Source organism: Oncorhynchus masou, chromosome 8, assembly GCF_036934945.1.
Source record: "Oncorhynchus masou masou isolate Uvic2021 chromosome 8, UVic_Omas_1.1, whole genome shotgun sequence".
Taxonomy (NCBI): domain Eukaryota; kingdom Metazoa; phylum Chordata; class Actinopteri; order Salmoniformes; family Salmonidae; genus Oncorhynchus; species Oncorhynchus masou.
In genome coordinates, this window is record NC_088219.1 from 22,887,555 (window position 1) to 22,910,088 (window position 22,534).

Below are 22,534 nucleotides of genomic sequence, written 5' to 3' on the forward strand. Positions count from 1 at the left end.
ACTACAGACAAAAGTGTGACGAGTGTGCAAAGCTCTCATCAAGGCAAAGAGCAGCTACTGTGAAGAACATTTGTACATTGCTACATGATTCCATATGTGTTATTTTATAGTTATGATGTCTTCACTATTATTCTACAATGTAGAAAATAGTAAAAATAAAGAAAAACTATGTAATGAGTAGGTGTGTCCAAAATGTTGACTGGTACTGTAGGTAGTGACAAAGTGGCAAGGGAATAGGACAGATATATGTACATTTTACCACATTGACTTGGTTTCGGTACTCCTTGTATATGGTCTCGTTATTGTTATTTTATTGAGTTGCTATTTCCTTTGTTAATTATTTGCTCTTTTTTTGTACTTTTTAACTCTGCATTTTTGGAAAAAGGGCTTGTAAGTAAGCATTTCCCTGTACAGGCTACATCTGCTGTGTATGGCGCATGTGGCAAATACATTTGATGTATGAATAGTGAAAGTCCATAGTTAACTTGCTCTCTAGAAAATTGCATTGTATTTGCTCAAACACAATTATCTTCATCATTTTTCTAAGAACAGGCAGCAAACTGATTGGGCGGCTGTGAGAGCCAGCAAATAATGCTTTACTATTTTTAGGCAGTAGAATTACTTTAACTTCCTTCCACACATGTGGACAAACACACTCCTTTAGGTTTTGGTTAAAGATATGCTACTTTTCTTAATAGTTTCCCATCAAGATTGTCTATACCTTGATGAGAGTGTGGATGTGAATGACATTCCATGTCTGGCAGGTGTGGCAAGATACTGTGACTCAGAGCAGGTACATGAGGACCTGTTTTGTCTATAACCCATGCATGGTACTACTGAAGAGGAAGATGTAGCAAAAGCCTTCACTGATCATTTTGAGGAGAGGGTGTCGATATTAAAAACATATTCTCTATTACAACTGATGGTGTCCATGCTATGGTGGGGAAACATAAAGGATTCACAAAGTTGATTGAAGATAAGATTGGCCACCCCGTGGTTAAATTTCACTGTATCATTCACCAAGAGAATCTGTGTCCCAAGATTTCTAATTCCAATACTATTGTTAAAATCGTGAATTTCTTGTTGCTCGCTCGTCTTTGACACACAGACAGTTTCGGTCACTGCTGGAAAAGATGGAACAAATTCACAAAGACTTGCCTCTCCACTGCAGTGCCAGGTGGTTAAGTGGAGGGAAGGTTCTGGAACAGTTTGTGAAGTGTTTGAATATGGTTACAACCTGTCTGTCTGAAAAGGGCCAAAACTACCCAGAGCTTGAGGAGGAGGATTGGCTTGTAAAACTTGTGTTTCTCACTGACATAACAGGTCACCTCAATGAGCTCAAGGGTGCAAGCCAATCGTTGCCAAGCTAGACATCGACTTGCGAGATATTCAAAGTGGAAAGTTCCGCTACTTCAGGTAACTCAAAGGGCTGTCAACGCGACACACCATCAGTACTGACATTATCGGAGTGTACCGAGGACTTTGAAATGCAGCAGATCAAGCTAAAGGCATCCTCCCTTTGGTCATCAAAATTCACGGAGCTGTGCAAAGAACTGGAAGGGACTGAGAAAGATCAAGGGTCCTCCCTTATTCACTGTTGGAAGAGCCTGCCAATGAAATTTGACAGTCTGAAGGTTGCATGTGCAATGCCTTCAGCATTTGGATCCACGTATCTATGTGAAAGGAACTTTTTACACATGAAGTCAATCCTGAGCCCCCCTCGCAGGCGGCTGACAACAGACCACTCAGAGGCCTGTGTGCAGCTCAAAGTCTCCAAATATAGCCCAGAGAGTACACGGCTTAGCGATGGAAAGCAGGAACAAGGATCACACTAAATCGAAAAGATGTGATTTTTAATACCAAATTACAGTGGGGCAAAAAAGTATTTAGTCAGCCACCAATTGTGCAAGTTCTCCTACTTAAAAAGATGAGAGAGGCCTGTAATTTTCATCATAGGTACACTTCAACTTCAACACTTCAACAGACAAAATGAGAAAAAAAATCCAGAAAATCACATTGTAGGATTTTTAATGAATTTATTTGCAAATTATGGTGGAAAATAAGTATTTGGTCAATAACAAAAGTTTATCTCAATACTTTGTTATATACCCTTTGTTGGCAATGACAGAGGTCAAACATTTTCTGTATGTCTTCACAAGGTTTTCACACACTGTTGCTGGTATTTTGGCCCATTCCTCCATGCAGATCTCCTCTAGAGCAGTGATGTTTTGGGGCAGTGATGTTTCCACCCCCATGCTTCACAGTAGGTATGGTGTTCTTTGGATGCAACTCAGCGTTCTTTGTCCTCCAAAAAACACTGAGCTAGCCTGAAACGCCTGCATTTTTTAACTGCCTTACTCTAGAAAGCAAAAAAGAGACCATGTTTGTGTGAAGCTTTATTATACTTATACTTATTATACTTGTACTCTGTGGAAGATGGGGGTGATTCCATGACGCCGATGTAAATTTCTGTACTCACGGGGACGTGACCACTGACTAGTTAAACTTTATATGAAAATCCATACTCTCATTTAGAACGTCACATTTCATCTTTTCACAAATAGTTTAATATGTAATCATATACGTTTCACAACATTTAGATGTAAACCCCCTAATTGAGAAGTAGACACAGGCAAAGGCACAGTAATGTGTGTTTCCTATCCTTCATGAGATCACCAAACGAGACAAACTCGACATGACTTTCCCTTAAGTGTCGACGGACCACTCCCACATTCTCAAAAATATAAATATTGTTTAATTATTCAAAATGTTGATGTCCAAGTCTCTCTCTGTTATACAGTTTACATTCCAATCTCAAAAACTACAGAGCATAGATACAGCATATTTTACGACCGCCAAAAAACAGCGAGAGAGAGCACGCTGTAGAGCGCACCCACTGTAACCTGATCCTTCAGATCATCACAGGAGAGTTATGACAATGGACACACAGGCTTTGTTTAATGCGAGTGGCAGGTCATTGGTAAAAAGCCCTGAGACACACCCCACTTTACATGTTTAACATGAGAGAAGCTTCAATTGGAGAAAACCCTCTGTGTTCTATTATAAAAATAGCTCAAAATTCACAATATGACAGAGGTTGAAAACCCATAACACATACATTGTTTCTCCAACAGGTTATGGTCAATAGAATCCCTGACATCGAACAGTGCCACTCCCACAGTCATTCGTGTCAGTGCAGTACATGTTGAGTGTCCTTCTCTATATACATGCTGAACGTCTGTTGTTAATTTTTTTACAGAGAAATAGCATTGTATTTGATCAAACACTATTTTCTCCAACCATTTGCTAAGAGCTGGCAGCAAGCTGATAGGTCGACTGTTAGAGCCAGTAATGCCCGCTTTACCATTCTTGGGTAGCGGAATGCCTTTGGCTTCCCTCCAGGCCTGAGGACAAACACTTTCCTCTAGGCTCAGATAAAAAAATGACAGATAGGGGTGGCTGTAGAGTCAGATACCATCCTCAGTAGCTTTCCAACTAAGTTGTCAATGCCAGCAGGTTTGTCATTATTGATGGATAACAATAATGTTTCCACTTCTCCCACACTAACTTGACAAAATTCTTTCATAATTAATCTTTTTTTTAAAATAATGAATACAATGGCTCACTGATCGCTGTGGGTCAATTTCCTGCCTATGTTTCCCTACTTTGCCAATGAAGTAATTATAAAGATAATTGGCAAAATCAATAGTTTTGTGATGAAAAAGCCATCTGATTCGATGAAAGATTGAGTTGAATTTCTCTTTCTGCCCATAATTTCATTTAAAGTGCTACTAAGTTTTTCCCCCATCATTCTTTATATCATTGATCTTGGCTTCATAATACAGTTTATTTTTCTTTTTGTTGAGTTTAGTCACATCATTTCTCAATTTGCTGTACGTCAGCCAGTCAGATGTGCAGCTAGACTTACGGTATGAGACACTCCTTTTGCCCAATCTCTTTCAACTGTACAGTTTTGGGCCTCAACTAATGTCTCCTAGTGAAGAAGACATCAATTATATTGCTCGTCCTTAGGTTGGTTCAGATTGTTGCTCAGGAGCTAGCTGGTGCGGGTTTGTTATGGGGCCGGATGGGGGATACAGAGGCTGATGTGTGTGTGTGTGTGTGTGTGTGTGTGTGTGTGTGTGTGTGTGTGTGTGTGTGTGTGTGTGTGTGTGTGTGTGTGTGTGTTACGGTGGAAGGAGAGGGCATAGACAATATGTGGGTGGAGAAAGAGTATAGTGTAAGGGCTGTCATAGAAGGTGTGTTGGTAAATATACAGGGTAGATGCAGCGCTGGTAGGATGGTGAACAGTAGCAGTTAGCAGGGTTTATTACCTGCCACAGGGCCTGCGGAGGCCGGGGTGGTAATATGTCAGTAGCACTGGTGCCATGACATTAACAGGACACCCCCGCTGTACTCCTGCAAGGCCCAGTCCTGACCACACACAAGACACAACAGAACACAGAACACACAATCCTACAACACTAAACACATAGTAGAACACAAAACTAGAACATACTGTACAGTCCTGCAGAAAACTCACAACACAGCAGAACACAAGTTTCAGTCCCTCTACTACAACAACAGCAGCAAAGACACAAACAACAGCATCTCTATTCACTACATACAGTATGTACAATACAACAGCTTTTATGTTCATGTGTTTACATCCATTACCATTGCATGTTTAAATGAATCAATTGCTGGCAGCCATGAATTCCTAAGAGAAGATCATGTGGTTTGTGCTTGTCTCTCACATTATGCTTATTTTCTCTGTAATATTATATCTCAACCAGCCATACCTCTTAAGAGGCCAATCTGCTCTATGTCATATTCCCACTGTGTTGTGAGTAAATTCATTAACCCACTGACTTCCCCTCTGTCTCTACTGTATCTCATACTTGTTGATATCCCTCTATATTGTTTCTTCCTCCAGAGTCTCATAACCAGTCAAGCAGGGAAAATCCTCCTCCTCCATGCCCTCTCAAGCCCTGGAGTCCTCAGGGCCAATTCTTCCTAGCCACTCAAAGCTTAAGCACATGAAACGCCGCCCAGGGACCAGAATGCTAACATATTGCTACAGACAACTTATGTCAAGCCAATGTGCTCGTTTGTCAATCTGGGCAGTGAGTTGTGTCACCGGGACAAGCGATGTGTGTTTTCCACTTCCCCACAAGACTGACTGATCCCAGGGAAGCTTTTATTGACCGGTGGACTTCATGCTGTTCAAATGTTCTTGCTGGAGAGATGTTTTGAGAAAAAACAGCGGGCAGTTGTTGACTTCAGCTCTGATGGCAGTTATTACCTGAGTCGGCTCTACGGGGTGGCAAAGCTGGACATCGACCCCCCATGATTTGAGGAGGGGAGGGAGGGAGGGAGGGAGGGGGATGTGATAATGCCATATGTAGTAGTTACATTTAAACAATGCATTCTGATTGGGCACCTAGCCATGCATTGTCATACGGTACTGCATTCATTACCTTTTTTAGATAGAGGTCATGAAAGAGACAAGGGAGAGAGAAAGAGACACAGCTGCATGTGAGGTTTCCTGCTTCCAAGCTATACAGAGGGTGCTCTGGCAAACAAACAGCAGAGACCTGAGGATACCATCCAACCTGGAACTGAGTGAGTAGTGTTTTGTCTGATGCTATTTTGAAAGCCAAGAAGAAGAAGAAAAATGAAAAATAAAGTACATTACATTGATATATTTGACTACTTCGATTAGCACTGAGGTGTGAAGTGAGAGGTGTTGAGGCCTTGCCCCACCAAAATCCAGAGGCCTTTGAAACCCTCTTCCGCTGTTCAGAGACCATCCACTGGTATTGTCTACAAGAAATCTGCCTCCAGAAATAAAAGCTTCTCCCAAGTGGGTGTGACACCAACTCCCGTTGCCTACTGCACTGCTGCTTGGATTCCACCTGTTCACTGTCTGCCCTGTCTGGTACAGGTACCCCACCACATTCCGCCCTCTCTCCTGAGCTTTCGCTCGCCTCCAGCACACACGCACTGTTAGGGCAAGTTACTCTGAACTTACAATGGCTAGCCCCAAGTCGTTACATATTTTCTTTTTTTTATTGTGCTTTTTGCTATTTTGCTGTTTGCCTCATGACTCCTGAAGGCTTTGTTGACTATGAACTTTCTTGTTTAGCCAACTGTGGGACAGACTATGTTTGTTCCCACACTTGGGACTCTGACTCTCTATTGGTTACACAGACTTTTGACCTCCCATCCTATTCTAGCCACCTCTCGCGTTGTATTCATGTTACCAGATGAAATTGCTGTACAATATGATCTTGTTGGCATCTAATGAACATTCAAATGTCATAAATCAACATTGCAGAGCTCTCCCTGTACTCTGCCGTGCCTTCATTGTATTACTGCTGATGATATTTGGAAATGTACATGTACACCCCGGCCCATGTATTGTTGCTAGCCCCAATTCTGACTTGTGCTCTGATATCTGCTTCACTGATTTCTGCTCTCGTAAAAGCCTGGGTTTTCTGCACATTAACACTAGAAGTGTATTACTTAAAATGGATCAATTGAAAGTACGGTATGGTTATAACCTTTTTCGGCAAGACAGATCTTCCAAAGGTGGGGGAGTGGCAATCTTTACCAAGGATCACCTTCAATGCTCGGTTATTTTAAGCATTCAACTATCAAATCGGTCTTTGTTGACTGTTTCTGGTTGCCATCGTCCGCCATCAGCACCAGCCTGTACCCTACCTGCCCTAGGCTCTCTCCTGTCCCCTTACACTAAGTCTGGATTTGTCCTGCTAGGTGACCTAAACTGGGATATGCTTAAACCACCTGACTAAGTCCTAAATCAATGGGACTCCTATATCCTTCTCATTATTACCAATCCCACAAGGTGTGACTCCAAACACACAGAAAAGGCTTCTCTCCTCGATGTTATCCTCACAAATAATCCTGATAGATATCAGTCTGGTGTTTTCTGTAATGACCTTAGTGATCACTGTTTTACAGCCTGCATTCGTAATGGCTGCTTCGTGAAATTTCCTGTCATGAGCAGGCCTTAATTCATTAACTGCCCTCCTAAAAATGGTATAAAATCAGATTGATCCCCTCTGTCAAAGATGCTTGGACCTCCTTTTTTATATTTTCAGTGGTATTGTTAATGAACACGGCCCCATAAAGAACATGAGAAATAAAAACAGGTTCAGCCGCTGGTTCGATGTGATCTGACCTGACCACCGAGGTTGAGGAGCTTAGCAGCAAATGTAATACCTGCCCATCCCCTACACTGCCTGCTGACCAACAGCAGGAGGGTAGCATCACAGTACCTGTACCTCCGTTACCCCAGCCCCTACTACCTGACGACCTGTTGGATCTAACCAAAACAGAACCAGTGGAAGCTGAGTTTTTTTTATTCTTGCAAAGTGAAATCGCAACCACAGCCAGCAACAACAAATGGACCCCACTCAGTGTTCTTCAAAGATACGGCGGGCCTTTGCAAGCAATGCCAGCTGTGCTGTTGGCACTGAAACATGAATTTGGATTAACATTTGGGACATCTACAGCAATGTGCAAAAATTCATTCTCCGCTCTGAAGAACGTATTCAGTGAACACAGACACAGCCTGTTATATCAACGAAAAGCCCAGCTTGTCCAGTTGGCAATTGAGAAAGACCTGACAAGTAAATTTCGCCAGGAAGGCCAATGAATTCAAACTTCTCATGAGGTTTAACACAGAATGGAGGAGGCTGCAACTCGTCTAAATGGTAAACTACAACCTTTATGTCCCTGGCCATCATGCCAGAATTATTCATGAATAGTTTTTCCCTCATGTAAGCCTACTGGTTGTTTGCCAGATTTTTTACATTTAATGTACAGTTTAGGCCTTTGCTTTTGACTTCAATGCATATTTTAGAATTATCTGTGATTCTTAATGTCATTGCTTGCTTTTGCAGGTCTAATTGCTATTGATAGCTATACAACTTTGCGTTATTTGACGGGTATTGGAACAATGTTGCCGATTGGTTTGGTGACGCTGAAATTGGAAGTGCATCTTACGTTATCCTTTCATCAGGCTGACTGGCAGTAGCCTTCTGTCCATTGTCTTGAATTTCAGATAGGCATACGTTTTTTAAATGTTCTTTGCAGGAGCAATATCATGTGTAGCCTACTAGAACAAGTAGACAAATGTTCACTCTGTTTTCATTCATTTCCATTACACAGTCATTGTACGATAGGCTACTGTGAAAGGGATGTCAATATGATGAAAATGACACAGCCTACTTGTTCACCCCCTGCCTGCTCTCTTGCTATAGCGTGTGTGTGTTGCTCTCAGAATAGGCATTTACTCTTATTCACGGCAGATTCAAATGACCTACTGCCATGTAGGACATTTCACAACAGCTATGACTATAGAATATTCACTTAGTTTGATTTAGTTAGGTTTTCTGAAACTCTTGGCTTATTACGTAATGTCACAAATTCAACAGAAATGTAGCCTATAGTTTAAATGATTGAAGTTTAAGCTATGAAGCCTGTAAGAGTTTTTGATAAGCTAGTGATGCTCATCCTGTTCGAGCTGATCTGTGAGTGTTTGTATGCGCTAATTATATGTAGGCCTACTGCAGCGAGTGCTGCATTTCAGATACACATGTTGTAGTGGGCCCCATATCTTTCTCGTGTTATCATATAAACCAATGTTTGTCGATGTGCACGGCTACATTTCAGATACATGTTTGTACATGTTTGTACATTTGAATAGTGGCAGGACCAACCTACCTTGTGTTATTAAGGCTCTAAAGCAATACTAGTTGTGCCCCCCCCGTGGATTTAAAATGGCCCCTCAGGTATGTAATCCTGGAGCCGGGCCTGGTTATTACCCAGGGACCATAGTAGCAGACGGAACAGTGGGCTTACTGGAGAGGCTCCAGTCTACTGCTCATCCAACACAGTCCCAAGGTTTCCCAGTGTCTTTAAACCAAAGCTATTTCTTACTATATAAAGAATATTATAGGAAACATATTATTAAATATGAAGAGTTTAAGGGACTGTCCTATTCAGGCATGTTCATATCGAGGCCAATAGAAACTTACTTTCTCCTCATAGCGGTTGTGGCTTGCGACTCCCTCTCCCTGGTATTTTACCAGGCTGAACAGGAGGATAAATTAGACTTAGATCTGAAGCTCTCACTTCACATTGGTTCGTCATGCACAGAAATATGCCTGGCCTGTTAAAATATGAATGTAGTTCCAAGAAGCCTGTTCAAGCTCAGGTCCACCGATCGATGTGCTAACGCCTTCACATGACATGGAACCCTATAATAAGTTGGACTACCCTCTCACCAAACACTACTACAGTACTGTACATACTACAATGTAGTATAAACTAAACTAATCCTGAAAGGAATTTGTCAGAAAGGGAAATCAGAGGTGTTTTTAAAATCAAAGCATAATTATTGGCTTATGGGATTAGGTCTGTGAAGGCTGCTGAGGGGAGGATGGCTCATAATAATGTCTGGAACGGAGCCAATGGAATGGTATCAAACATATGGAAGCCATGTGTTTGATGTATTTGATACCATTCCATCTATTCTGCTCCAGCCATTACCATGTAACATTAGGTGTTATTAAATTGAAAGTAAATGAGGAGGAAATGGCCTAATGTCAACAGTTTGCTTTATTTCTCATCATAGTATTCCCTCTAAAACTACATTTCATGACATATAATCAGGGTGAGAAGGGGGGTCAGAGGGGTCACAGCTCCCCTGACTGAGATATGAGCTCCCCCTAAATCCAACGGAAGTCAAACTTTGGGGGGGGGTCTCTAAATAATGCTTATTTAACCATTCTCCTATTTGTTTAAAATGCTGTGGTAAATATGTTTTACAGTAGTAAATATGAAAATAAAAGCTTCCAAATTAAATTAACACCCCCACCTCTCTGTCATCGTCACGGCTTCTGCCAAAGTCGATGCATCTCCTTGTTCGGGCAGTGCTCGTCGGTCGACGTCAACAGTCTTCTAGCCATCATTGATCCATTTTTCATTTTCCATTGGTTTTGTCTTGTCTCCCTACATACCTGGTTCCAATCCCATTCATTACCTGTTGTGTATTTAACCCTCTGTTTCCCCTCATGTCCTTGTCAGAGATTGTTTGTTTTCATGTTCGTGAAGGTTGTATTGGTGCGCGATGGGTCCTCGTACCCACTTTGCTTTTATTATGTACTATGGTTTTGAAACTATGTTTTTAATAAAGTTACTAAACTACTCCATTGATAGCAAGTTCGATTCTCCAGCGCCTGAATTCCCTGCCACCTACAGTGGGGCAAACAAAGTATTTAGTCAGCTACCAATTGTGCAAGTTCTCCCACTTAAAAAGATGAGAGAGGCCTGTAATTTACATCATAGGTACACTTCAACTATGACAGACAAAATGAGAAGAAAAAAAATACAGAAGAGTCTGTGTGTATTTTTTTCTCTCATTTTGTCTGTCATAGTTGAAGTGTACCTACAGTGCCTTGCGAAAGTATTCGGCCCCCTTGAACTTTGCGACCTTTTGCCACATTTCAGGCTTCAAACATAAAGTTCTAAAACTGTATTTTTTTGTGAAGAATCAACAACAAGTGGGACACAATCATGAAGTGGAACGACATTTATTGGATATTTCAAACTTTTTTAACAAATCAAAAACAGAAATTGGGCGTGCAAAATTATTCAGCCCCCTTAAGTTAATACATTGTAGCGCCACCTTTTGCTGCGATTACAGCTGTAAGTCGCTTGGGGTCTCTATCAGTTTTGCACATCGAGAGACTGAAATCTTTTCCCATTCCTCCTTGCAAAACAGCTCGAGCTCAGTGAGGTTGGATGGAGAGCATTTGTGAACAGCAGTTTTCAGTTCTTTCCACAGATTCTCGATTGGATTCATGTCTGGACTTTGACTTGGCCATTCTAACACCTGGATATGTTTATTTTTGATCCATTCCATTGTAGATTTTGCTTTATGTTTTGGATCATTGTCTTGTTGGAAGACAAATCTCCGTCCCAGTCTCAGGTCTTTTGCAGACTCCATCAGGTTTTCTTCCAGAATGGTCCTGAATTTGGCTCCATCCATCTTCCCATCAATTTTAACCATCTTCCCTGCCCCTGCTGAAGAAAAGCAGGCCCAAACCATGATGCTGCCACCACCATGTTTGACAGTGGGTATGGTGTGTTCAGGGTGATGAGCTGTGTTGCTTTTACGCCAAACATAACGTTTTGCATTGTTGCCAAAAAGTTCCATTTTGGTTTCATCTGACCAGAGCACCTTCTTCCACATGTTTGGTGTGTCTCCCAGGTGGCTTGTGGCAAACTTTAAATGACACGTTTTATGGATATCTTTAAGAAATGGCCTTCTTCTTGCCACTCTTCCATAAAGGCCAGATTTGTGCAATATACGACTGATTGTTGTCCTATGGAAAGAGTCTCCCACCTCAGCTTTAGATATCTGCAGTTCATCCAGAGTGATCATGGGCCTCTTGGCTGCATCTCTGATCAGTCTTCACCTTTTATGAGCTGAAAGTTTAGAGGGATGGCCAGGTCTTGGTAGATTTGCAGTGGTCTGATACTCCTTCCATTTCAATATTATCGCTTGCACAGTGCTCCTTGGGATGTTTAAAGCTTGGGAAATCTTTTTGTATCCAAATCCGGCTTTAAACTTCTTCACAACAGTATCTCGGACCTGTCTGGTGTGTTCCTTGTTCTCCATGATGCTCTCTGCTCTTTTAACGGACCTCTGAGACTATCACAGTGCAGGTGCATTTATACGGAGACTTGATTACACACAGGTGGATTGTATTTATCATCATTAGTCATTTAGGTCAACATTGGATCATTCAGAGATCCTCACTGAACTTCTGGAGAGAGTTTGCTGCACTGAAAGTAAAGGGGCTGAATAATTTTGCACGCCCAATTTTTCAGTTTTTGATTTGTTAAAAAAGTTTGAAATATCCAATAAATTTCGTTCCACTTCATGATTGTGTCCCACTTGTTGTTGATTCTTCACAAAAAAATACAGTTTTATAACTTTATGTTTGAAGCCTGAAATGTGGCAAAAGGTCGCAAAGTTCAAGGGGGCCGAATACTTTCGCAAGGCACTGTATGATGAAAATTACAGGCCTCTCATTTTTTTAAGTGGGAGAACTTGCACAATTGGTGGCTGACTAAATACTTTTTTGCCCCACTGTACTTCCTTAATTTCTCCATTTGTTTACCAATGCGTCCTTGATAAACATTGCCTTTATTCCACTGCATTAGATATATCTGTTAATTTATAATAATTGACTTTTATCAGTCAGCTGATTAGAGCGCTCATTGCTTTTTTTTTCAGGTGCGCACGGGTATTGGTGTTCTCCGTGCCCTCCATGGCCAGAAGAAGTAGACCATTTATTTAACTTTAAGGGGGGTGGGGGTTCTACTAAGATAACATATGCAATTGTTTTAAGATGGTCATACCATGGATCATTAAGTTATTCCATTTTTTAGGACCTCTTTAGGTATAAAAAACATACATTTAAAAAAAAAGGCCTTTACCACCATAGCACAGAGGAACGCATTGAATAACACATTCATAAATGGCAATAAATCCTAAGTAATAAGGTTTTGAAGTGTCTGTCCTAGATCTAGGAGATATAAGAAAGCTCAGGAAATATCTTCGTTTTTTGGGCACATACTCTATTTCATCCCTTTTTGGGGGGGGCACAAAACTAGCTCCATACTTCGTTTCATTTGTATGGCTTACCTTCAGACCAGTCCGTGACACTTGTGGGGGTCATAGAGCAAAACACCATCATGTTCGTGAGAGTCCAAACCATTCGGATGCTACAGACATCACCGATTCTTCGGTATGTCTCCTGGTCTGACAAACAGCACTGTAGCTCTGCCACTTCCCACTACAGATGCAGAAGGCCAACATAGGAGGATATGGTAGATTGAGAAGCAGCCTATGCAAGACTTATCTCTTGCTTCAACTGACACATTTTGATGGAGATGTCTTTTTATCATGTTAATTAGATTGACGCGTGGGTGCGTCAATAGACTCTTCAGGATTGTAATGACACTAGGACTAGGCCCATAGTCGACTATTTTGGTTAGAACCATTCCATTTTGCAATGGCATAGGCCTACATATTTTGGATTTGTGTGCCCATGAGAACTGTTTTCACAGCAAAACAGAATGACATGTTACGTAGACATAGCTACACTTATAGTGCAGCACAGCGATATCGCCAAGATCCAGGATTCTTAGAGGGTTTCAATGCTATATATCTCATATACCATTCAATTGTTAAATGCTTAATAAAACACGGTAATAAGTATAATTAGTGTAAGGAATGAAAGGTATCGTTTTATGTCACACGATCTGTGAAGACTCCTAGCGTTCAACTCATAAATTATGGACAACTCATGAACTAGGGCGTTAACCTCTTACACTTATGGTGGCGCTATTTCATTTTTGGAAGAAAAACGTTCCCGTTTTAAACAAGATATTTTGTCACAAAAAGATGCTCGACTATGCATATAATTGCTACTGTTCGAAAGAAAACACTCTGACGTGTCCAGAAATACAAATATCTTCTCTGTGCGTGCCCTTTAACGTGAGCTTCAGGCAAAACCAAGATGACTTGGCATCCAGGAAATGACAAGGATTTTTGAGGCTCTGTCTTTCATGATCTCCTTATATGGCTGTGAACGCAAGAGGAATGAGTCTGCCCTTTCTGTCGTTTCCCCAAGGTGTCTGCAGCATTGTGACGTATTTGTAGGCAGATCGTTGGAAGATTGACCATAAGAGACCACATTTACCACGTGTCCGCCCGGTGTCCTGCGCCGAAATTGGTGCGCAAAAGTCACCTGCCAGTATTTTTCCATGGGGCACAGAGAGAGAAGCAAGCTTCCATGAACTGCATGTCAATGAAGAGATATGTGAAAAAACACCTTGAGGATTGATTCCAAACAACGTTTGCCATGTTTCGGTCGATATTATGTAGTTAATCCAGAAAAAGTTTGACGTTGTAGGTGACTGCATTTTCGGTTCGTTTCGGTAGCCAGGCGCAATGTAGAAAACGGAACGATTTCTCCTACACACAGACGCTTTCAGGAAACACTGCGCATTTGGTATGTGGCTGGGAGTCTCCTCATTGAAAACATCAGAAGCTCTTCAAAGGTAAATGATTTTATTTATTTGGTTATCTGGCTTTTGTGAAAATGTTGCGTGCTACATGCTACACAAAATGCTATGCTAGCTTTGCATACTCTTACACAAATTAGTCAATTTCTATGGTTCAAAAGCATATTTTGAAAATCTGAGATGACAGTGTTGTTAAGAAAAGGCTAAGCTTGAGAGCAAACGCATTATTTTAATTTTATTTGCGATTTTCAGAAATCGTTAACGTTGCGTTATGCTAATGAGCCTGAGGCTTAGTCACAATCCCGGATCCGGGATGGGGAGTTTCAAGAGGTTAACATGCTTTGATTCATGTATTATATTGACAGTGGCTTGCGACAGTATTCACCCCCCTTGGCATTTTTCCTATTGTGTTGCCTTACAACCTGGAATTAAAAAAGATTTTTGGGGGGTTTGTATCATTTGATTTACACAACATGCCTACCACTTTGAAGATGCGAAATCTGTTTTATTTGAAACAAACAAGAAATAAGACAAATAAACAGAAAACTTCAGCGTGCATAACTATTCACCCCACCCCCAAAGTCAATACTTTGTAGAGCCACATTTTGCAGCAAATAAAGCTGCAAGTCTCTTGGGTTATGTTTCTATAAGCTTGGCACATCTAGCCACTGGGATTTATGAAAAATATAAATATTTAAAAATGTTTTGGATTGCACACAGATGGACTTAATTTAACTAATTATGTGACTTCTGAAGGTAATTGGTTGCACCAGATCTTATTTAGGGGCTTTATAGCAAAGGGGGTGAATACATATGCACGTAACACTTTTCCGTTTTCAATTTTTTCTTTTTTTCTAAAACAAGTAATTTTTTTCATTTCATTATGAAATCCAAATAAAAATCTATTTAAATTACAGGTTGTAACAATATAGGAAAAACGCCAAGGGGGATGAATACTTTTGCAAGGCACTGTAGGCTACCTGTTCCCAGAGGAATGTAGGCTACCTGTTCCCAGAGGAATGTAGGCTACCTGTTCCCAGAGGAATGTAGGCTACTAGATCCCAGAGGAATGTAGGCTACCAGATCCCAGAGGAATGTAGGCTACCTGTTCCCAGAGGAATGTGGGCTACCTGTTCCCAGAGGAATGTGGGCTACCTGATCCCAGAGGAATGTGGGCTACCTGTTCCCAGAGGAATGTGGGCTACCTGTTCCCAGAGGAATGTGGGCTACCTGTTCCCAGAGGAATGTGGGCTACCTGTTCCCAGAGGAATGTGGGCTACCTGTTCCCAGAGGAATGTGGGCTACCTGTTCCCAGAGGAATGTGGGCTACCTGTTCCCAGAGGAATGTAGGCTACCTGTTCCCAGAGGAATGTAGGTCTACTTTGTATTTTTGTATTTCTCATGCTCTCACCATTGATTGTTGTGTCACTAATTGCCTATTAAGCCTCATGTTACTACTTTGTAAGTTTGTACTTCCAAAACACACTCCTCTTGCTGTGTGTTTTCTCTGCACCGAGCTGTGGTAGCTATCCATGGCCTTGATGAGCTTGTTTTCTGTTTTAAATTGAGAAAGCACAAAAATAGACATCTCCAATATTTGGCAATGCCTTCATTGTCTGTTTCTGAATGTGATTGTTTGATTGCATGATATAACTGCTAACCTTGTGATATCTTCAGCAACTTTATCTGAAGCCTGCGTATGTTCTTGTGTATAAATTTGCCTCGGCTGAGAGGGTAGGCAACCGGCAGTGGTGTAGGCCTAGTGGAGAGTAAACGCAAGGAAATACAGTTTACTCACCTTTTTCAGAAAAATGCATTAAAAGTATAGGAAGAGTTACTTGTTTCACCGCAACCGACAGGGTTTACCCACCTATTGTTTACCAGTTCTAGTTTTTTACTAGCTACCAGTAGGCCTATTTAAAGTTCTCTTTGTAGCCTAGTCTAGTAAATTGACCATGTGTGTTTAGATGACCATCCCATTTTCCCCAAACAGCTTCATAGACATTTCAGGTGTCCTGACATTTCAGGCTATAAAAAAATATCAATTTGTCAGCAAGAAGCATCAGTTAATGTAGGCCTAGTCAATGACCATAGCTGAATGTCATTAGGAACACTTCTTGGTGTTCTGTAACAGATGTCTATTTCCATTCATCAAATGGCACAAGTAGACATGCAGTTTGGATCCAGGAATTATTTTGGAGTGGACAAACATTCACAGACAGCCTACTTTTTGAAGTGATTTGTTTGATAATCAGATGAAAACATAATGACTGGTTGTGTTCATGCCACATTAAAAAGGTCATTCATTTTGACTGTTAAATGACATCTATACTATTAGGCCCATAAAAGCAATGTGCACGCCTGCACCCAATAGAGACCCCCTCCCCCCCTTAAGGGTTACTGAAGGGTTACTTAGTTAGGGTTACTTCAGACAGTTAATATGTCTCCTCTGCTTCTTAACCCTGATTCATGTTTTATATGACTATATGCCTTAGGAGCAACATGTCATAAACGGATCATCATAATGAATGAACTAGTCTTTTACTACAGTAATAAACATATACATGTTTATCAGATTTTCAGTTGATGATTCACGCATGGGAACGTAGTGTATTTTTACTTTCTCTTGGACTAATTAAACGCTACGCCACTCCCACGGAAGAATTCCGTTTGAGTCGTCAGGCAATTGTAGAATCCCACTGAGATGCAGTTTAATTGAATCATCTGCTTATAATCACAGATACGTAGAGTGTGGTGCATTCTGTGTGGTATTTTCTCTTTTCATAATACATCTTTGAGAGAACACCAATTTGATTGTTTTGTTTGCTCTTTGTCTCAGGGCTTGAACACTCAAGGATGTCACGACAAGAGAGAAATTGAACCTTGCCTGTTGAAACTTCATGTGAAAGCTGACATGCAGCCAAGCATAACACTTCAATTATCAAGGCTGAAAAAGTGTGTGAAAACAACCCAATGCTTGATGTCCCCCCAAAAATAGGTAGCAGCTTGTATTTAGCAAAAAAATATGGAGTGAACAGTTTACTGACATTTTTTTAATGGATATGGAGCCTCTCATGTTGGACTGATATACTGCAAAGGGGTGCGAACACCACTTTAGACACACCACACTCTGCCAATAAGCACCCTTCTCAATACTCTTCAGCCAAATGATATACATTAACAGATTCTCTCTCTCCCCATGTTCTTTCTCTCTTTCCCTCGCTCGATGTCTCAAATATGCCCAACATAAAATGTTTGACTGGATTTTCACTTTAACAACTGTGGCTTCCAAACTGTTCGTAGTTTATTTTTTCCTTGATTATCTTATTTTCTCTGTCTCTTTAACTAAAGATAGAATGAGTATACAGTATGTACAGTAGCTAACGACCATCTGCTTTGTATCTCTGAAGTTGTAGGGGGTGTTAAAGGTGGTCTTCGGGATATTAAACACATATTGCACTAATTGGATTCGTAACATATCACAATAATTACAAAATTCATAACATATCACACAAAATTGATGACATACTACACAAAAAAACAGGGGAAAGGTTTTGGTTCGTGAGCATCACTGTCAAAACTAATGGCTGAAATTATACAAAAGTTTGAGAGTGAAGTCAAGAGAGGGATGTTTAATAAAATAATGAAGGCGCCAGGCCGGTATCCAATAGATGCCTCTGGGTTCAACCAGGGTAAAAACAGGAGCCTGTTTGACTGGGTTAATCACAGTTGAACAATATCCATTCTTTAATAACATGATTTATGGTTCATTTAAACTCTGACCCCCCCAGGGGCGTGTTCAGGTAGAGTGTATTCTCTATTCTCTCTTCCCTGTTTCTCCCTCCTATGCCTCATATCATTCCATCCATCCTTCCATCCATCCATCCCCTCCAACTCTCCCTCTATTTAGCCATCTTTCCATCCTCGTTACCTCTCTGGAGCTCCAATTGGAGGCCTGCACGCTAGAAATGCCCACGATAGCAGCACTCCCACTGGGGCTGGTGCCGTCTAAGGTGACACTCAAGGGACACTCCGCAGAAGGCTGAGCCAATATCTCTCCCAAGAAACCCCTCTCATGCCAGAATGCCTTCAGCAGAGCGTGCAAGACAGAGAGAGAGGAGGGATGACAGCTGGATGAGCTAGATGCACTTACCACACACAGATCGCCCCTGATGCACTGGCTAACAGTACACTTGAGGTCTGCGGTTTCCAATATTAGTGGATTGTAAATGTGTTATGCTTGTTGAGATTAACTTCCATCCACTTAAAAGAGATTAGGACATTTTAAATTACCTTGTAAAACCACACTGGTGGAGGATTGCTTATTGCAAATAACACACGTTGACATTTTAGTGCATCTTAATGCAACAAAGACATAACAGATGCAGCGTTGCATTGAATATAATATTCATAATTCAAGTCAAGCCAATCTGTCCTACTGTGAATGTTCAATTCGTGTCAGCAGTGGCGATTTTAGCATGTACATCTTGGTGGGGCAGGGAAAAAAAGAAGTGGGATGCATGCCAGCAAAGCTACTACACAACACAACACTAAACAAGACATTAATTGCACTATAACGGTGCCCACAAACTGTTAGGGCCTTCATAAAGCTGTCCTAACAGCAGTCCCAACACCTTACCACTGCTCCACCTGGCTATCAGCGGAGCCTCGTCTGGCAGCGAAACAGTTCATTCAGCCTCATTTACTGCCTTTTAAAAAAACATAGCAGATATGGCTGACTTGCTTAAACAAATGTGGTTTCAACTGACAATTGAGATGTACAAACTATGGCATAAGGGGACGACAAGCGGATAAGAGGCAATCTGTAATTTCGATCAAGACATTAATGAGCGAGCTCGGACAGACGTAGTCAATATAACTATTTGTTTAGCACTTTTGAAATGTACAGTGACAGAATTCAGAATATGGGCCATTCTTACAGTGTTCTCCTTGTACACCAAGCCAAAACCGTAGTATAAATAAAGGGGGCATATAAGCAGACAATGAAAGCTCTTACAATATTTGATGAGTATATTACACTAAAACAGGTTATAGGCTACAATTGCACCACCAAGTCTAAACAGCAGGGAAACTTAAGAGGGGTAAATAGACCAAATTATTAGGGTGAGGCACATGGGCTACCAACATCTTACTACACAACATACACTTAGTATTCCTTTCTTAGCTACAGTATACAGTACATATCTCCCTGGCATATTACATCATTTATGCAGCAGCATACAATACATTGTTGTACTCACCTTGTTGTTGTCACGCCCTGGCCATAGAGAGGCTTTTTATTCTCTATTTTGGTTAGGCCAGGGTGTGACTAGGGTGGGGGTTCTATGTTCTTTTTTCTATGTTTTTGTATTTCTTTGTTTTTGGCTGGGTGTGGTTCTCAATCAGGGACAGCTGTCTGTCGTTGTCTCTGATTGAGAACTATACTTAGGTAGCCTTTTCCCACCAGTGTTTTGTGGTAATTATTTTTCCGTGTGTGTTTGTGTGCACCTTGGTTGCGTCACAGTCTTTTCTGTTTACCTTTTGGTTGTTTCGGTTTCACTTTCATTAAAAGATGTGGAACCACATGCACGCTGCGCCTTGGTCGATTTATGACAGGGAGTTTGAGGATAGCGAGCGTGACAGTTGTGCTGTGCTCACTGGAACAGGAAGGTGGTACGGAGGTTCTTCTTGGGAAATTTTGTCATCGAAGTCTGGCATTCTCTGGATTTATTGTGCTTTCAAAACAACTGGGAATTAATGATGACATCATTGATCTTCAGGTCGTAGCTCAAGAAAGAGGCCGGATTTACAATTACGAGTTGGTGTAACGGCTTTCTTGGTGAGAAGGCGAGTCGGACCAAAATGCGGCGTGGCTATTGAGATTCATGTTTTAATAAACCAACTAAAACACAAACACTACAAAACAAGAAACTTGCAAAAACCAAAACAGTCGTATCTGGTGCCACAAAGACAGGAACAAGCACCCACAAAACCCAATACCAAACAGGCTACCTAAATATGGTTCCCAATCAGAGACAATGATTCACACCTGCCTCTGATTGAGAACCATATCAGGCCAAACATAGAACTAGACAAACTAGACATGAAACATAGAATGCTCACTCATATCACACCCTGACCAAACAAAACATAGAAACATACAAAGCAAATTATGGTCAGGGTGTGACAGTTGACTGTTCAAAACGTATTTACCCAGCCGGAGCTTGTTTATTCCTGATTTCCCAGTTGTCTTGAACTCACTGAAGTCAAGTTTTCGCAGTTCCGAGTTAACAGTTGGTTTGAGCGGGGCACAAATCATGCTTCATTACCAGCATGGCCAATGTTGAATGTTTATCATTTTTAACTTGGAAAAGAGACACTTAATCCCAGATGTGGGACCACACAGCCACTCACTCACTCACACTGAATAGCAGACTAGCGATTGCTTTGCAATGCTCACAGTTAGCCACTGTCACTGATTCCTTCCAAACCACTCATTGATGATTTTGCGATTTCCAACTTTTTGTGTAATGTTTATGTCCAATGGCCGATGAGCACCGACACGTTTTATGTATAATATATCTTATATTTATCTTCACATGACAAGGATTAAAAAGGATTTGTCAGTAGATCGTCGACTTGATTCATGATGATGACTGCTAGCTAAGATTTAGAAAGTATGATGGTGACATGAGATCAGTCCAATCAAAGCTACTGTAGATAATGTGATAATGCTCTGTATGTTCTGCTGGCTTGCCCCACCACCACAGAAAGCCCTCAGCTAGGCTGAAACACCTGCATTTTGGAGCTACCTTACTCAAGGAACCAAAAAAAGAGACCGTGTTTTTATGCGGCTATATTAAAGGCTATATTAACTCAATGATGTATATACTGTTGAGTTCACTCTAATTGAAGTATGTTTGGCTAAATTCTGAAAATAGAAGAACAGCAAATTACTTCCAGTGAAAACTGGTATGTGACACGTATAAAAAAATATGTTTTGCAAAAAATGTGGGGCTCAAGACAGCTCTGCCCCACCTACCCTGAATGACAGGTCACCACTGCTTATCAGAGTTTTACCTTCAGTGTGGCAATATCAAAAGAATACTGACCATACTGTTACAGTATGTGATCACCATATTGTCGAGATTTACAGGTGACCAACATCAAACAATCTATACTGAACAAAAATATAAATGCAATATGCTACAATTTCAATTATTTGACTGATTTACAGTTCATATAAAGACATCAGTCTAATCTATGGATTTCACATGACTGGGCAGGGGCACAGCCATGGGTGTGCCTGGGAGGGCAAAGACCCACCCACTGGGGAGCCAGGTCCTGTCAATCAGAATGAGTTTTTATTACAGACAGAACTCCAGTTTCATCAACTGTCTGGGTGGCTGGTCTCAGACGATCCCACAGGTGAAGAAGCCGGATGAGTTGGTCCTGGGCTGGCATGGTTACACGTGGTCAGTGGTTGTTAGGCCAGGTGGACGTTCTGCCAAATTCTCTAAGACAATGTTGGAGGCGGCTTAGGGTAGAGAAATTAACATTCAATTTTCTGGAAACAGCTCTGGTGGACATTTCTGCAGTCAGCATGCCAATAAACCGCTCCCTCAAAACTTGACACATCTGTGGCATTGTGTTGTGTGACAAAACTACACATTTTAGAGTGGTCTTTTATTGTCCCCAGCACAAGTTCCACCTGTCAGGTGTCCATCCACCTTATCTTGGCAAAATATAAATGCTCTCTAATAGGGATGAAAATAAATTTGTGCACAACAAAAATAAGCTTTTTGTGCATATGGACAATTTCTGGGATCTTTTATTTCAACTCATGAAACCAACACTTTACATGTTGCGTTTATATTTCTGTTCCGTATATTTAAAGTATGTCAGCGGTAAAATTTGAAACTGCCTCTTAACATCAGCATCACATGAAACATGTTAATGTTTTTTGAATGCCGCATAAATGAGTCATTTGACTCTCATGAAAATGTTATGTGCAGCGAACCTCAGGGCTCTGCGAGCTTATTCATGTAATGTGACTTTAATGTACAGTAATGTTCCTCATACACACACACACATCGTTTAATTTGGATCATGTGGAGGAACAAATTCTGTTCATATACAGATGTAGGATCTTAATTTGATCACCCTGTTGCAGGAGGACTTTCCTGTGATGCAGGACATTTTAAACATATAGTGTATTTGATGTTTAAAAAGGCTTCTGAAGTTTGTAATTTCCACTTTGAAATTTCAGACTTGATTTTCCCTTATAAAAAATGTATCACCCCCTAAAAATGTATAACTCATTATAATCAATATAATAATGCACATTTCCTGTTGCTGCAATATTTTTTTCCTGCTATAGCAAACAGGCTAAAATGAAGAT

The 22,534-nt window shown here is 41.0% G+C and overlaps 1 pseudogene; it reads right to left on the reverse strand.

Moving 5' to 3' along the window:
* LOC135543786 (uncharacterized) overlaps positions 1–22,534 on the reverse strand; it is a 102,300-nt pseudogene that overhangs the window by 43,115 nt on the left and 36,651 nt on the right.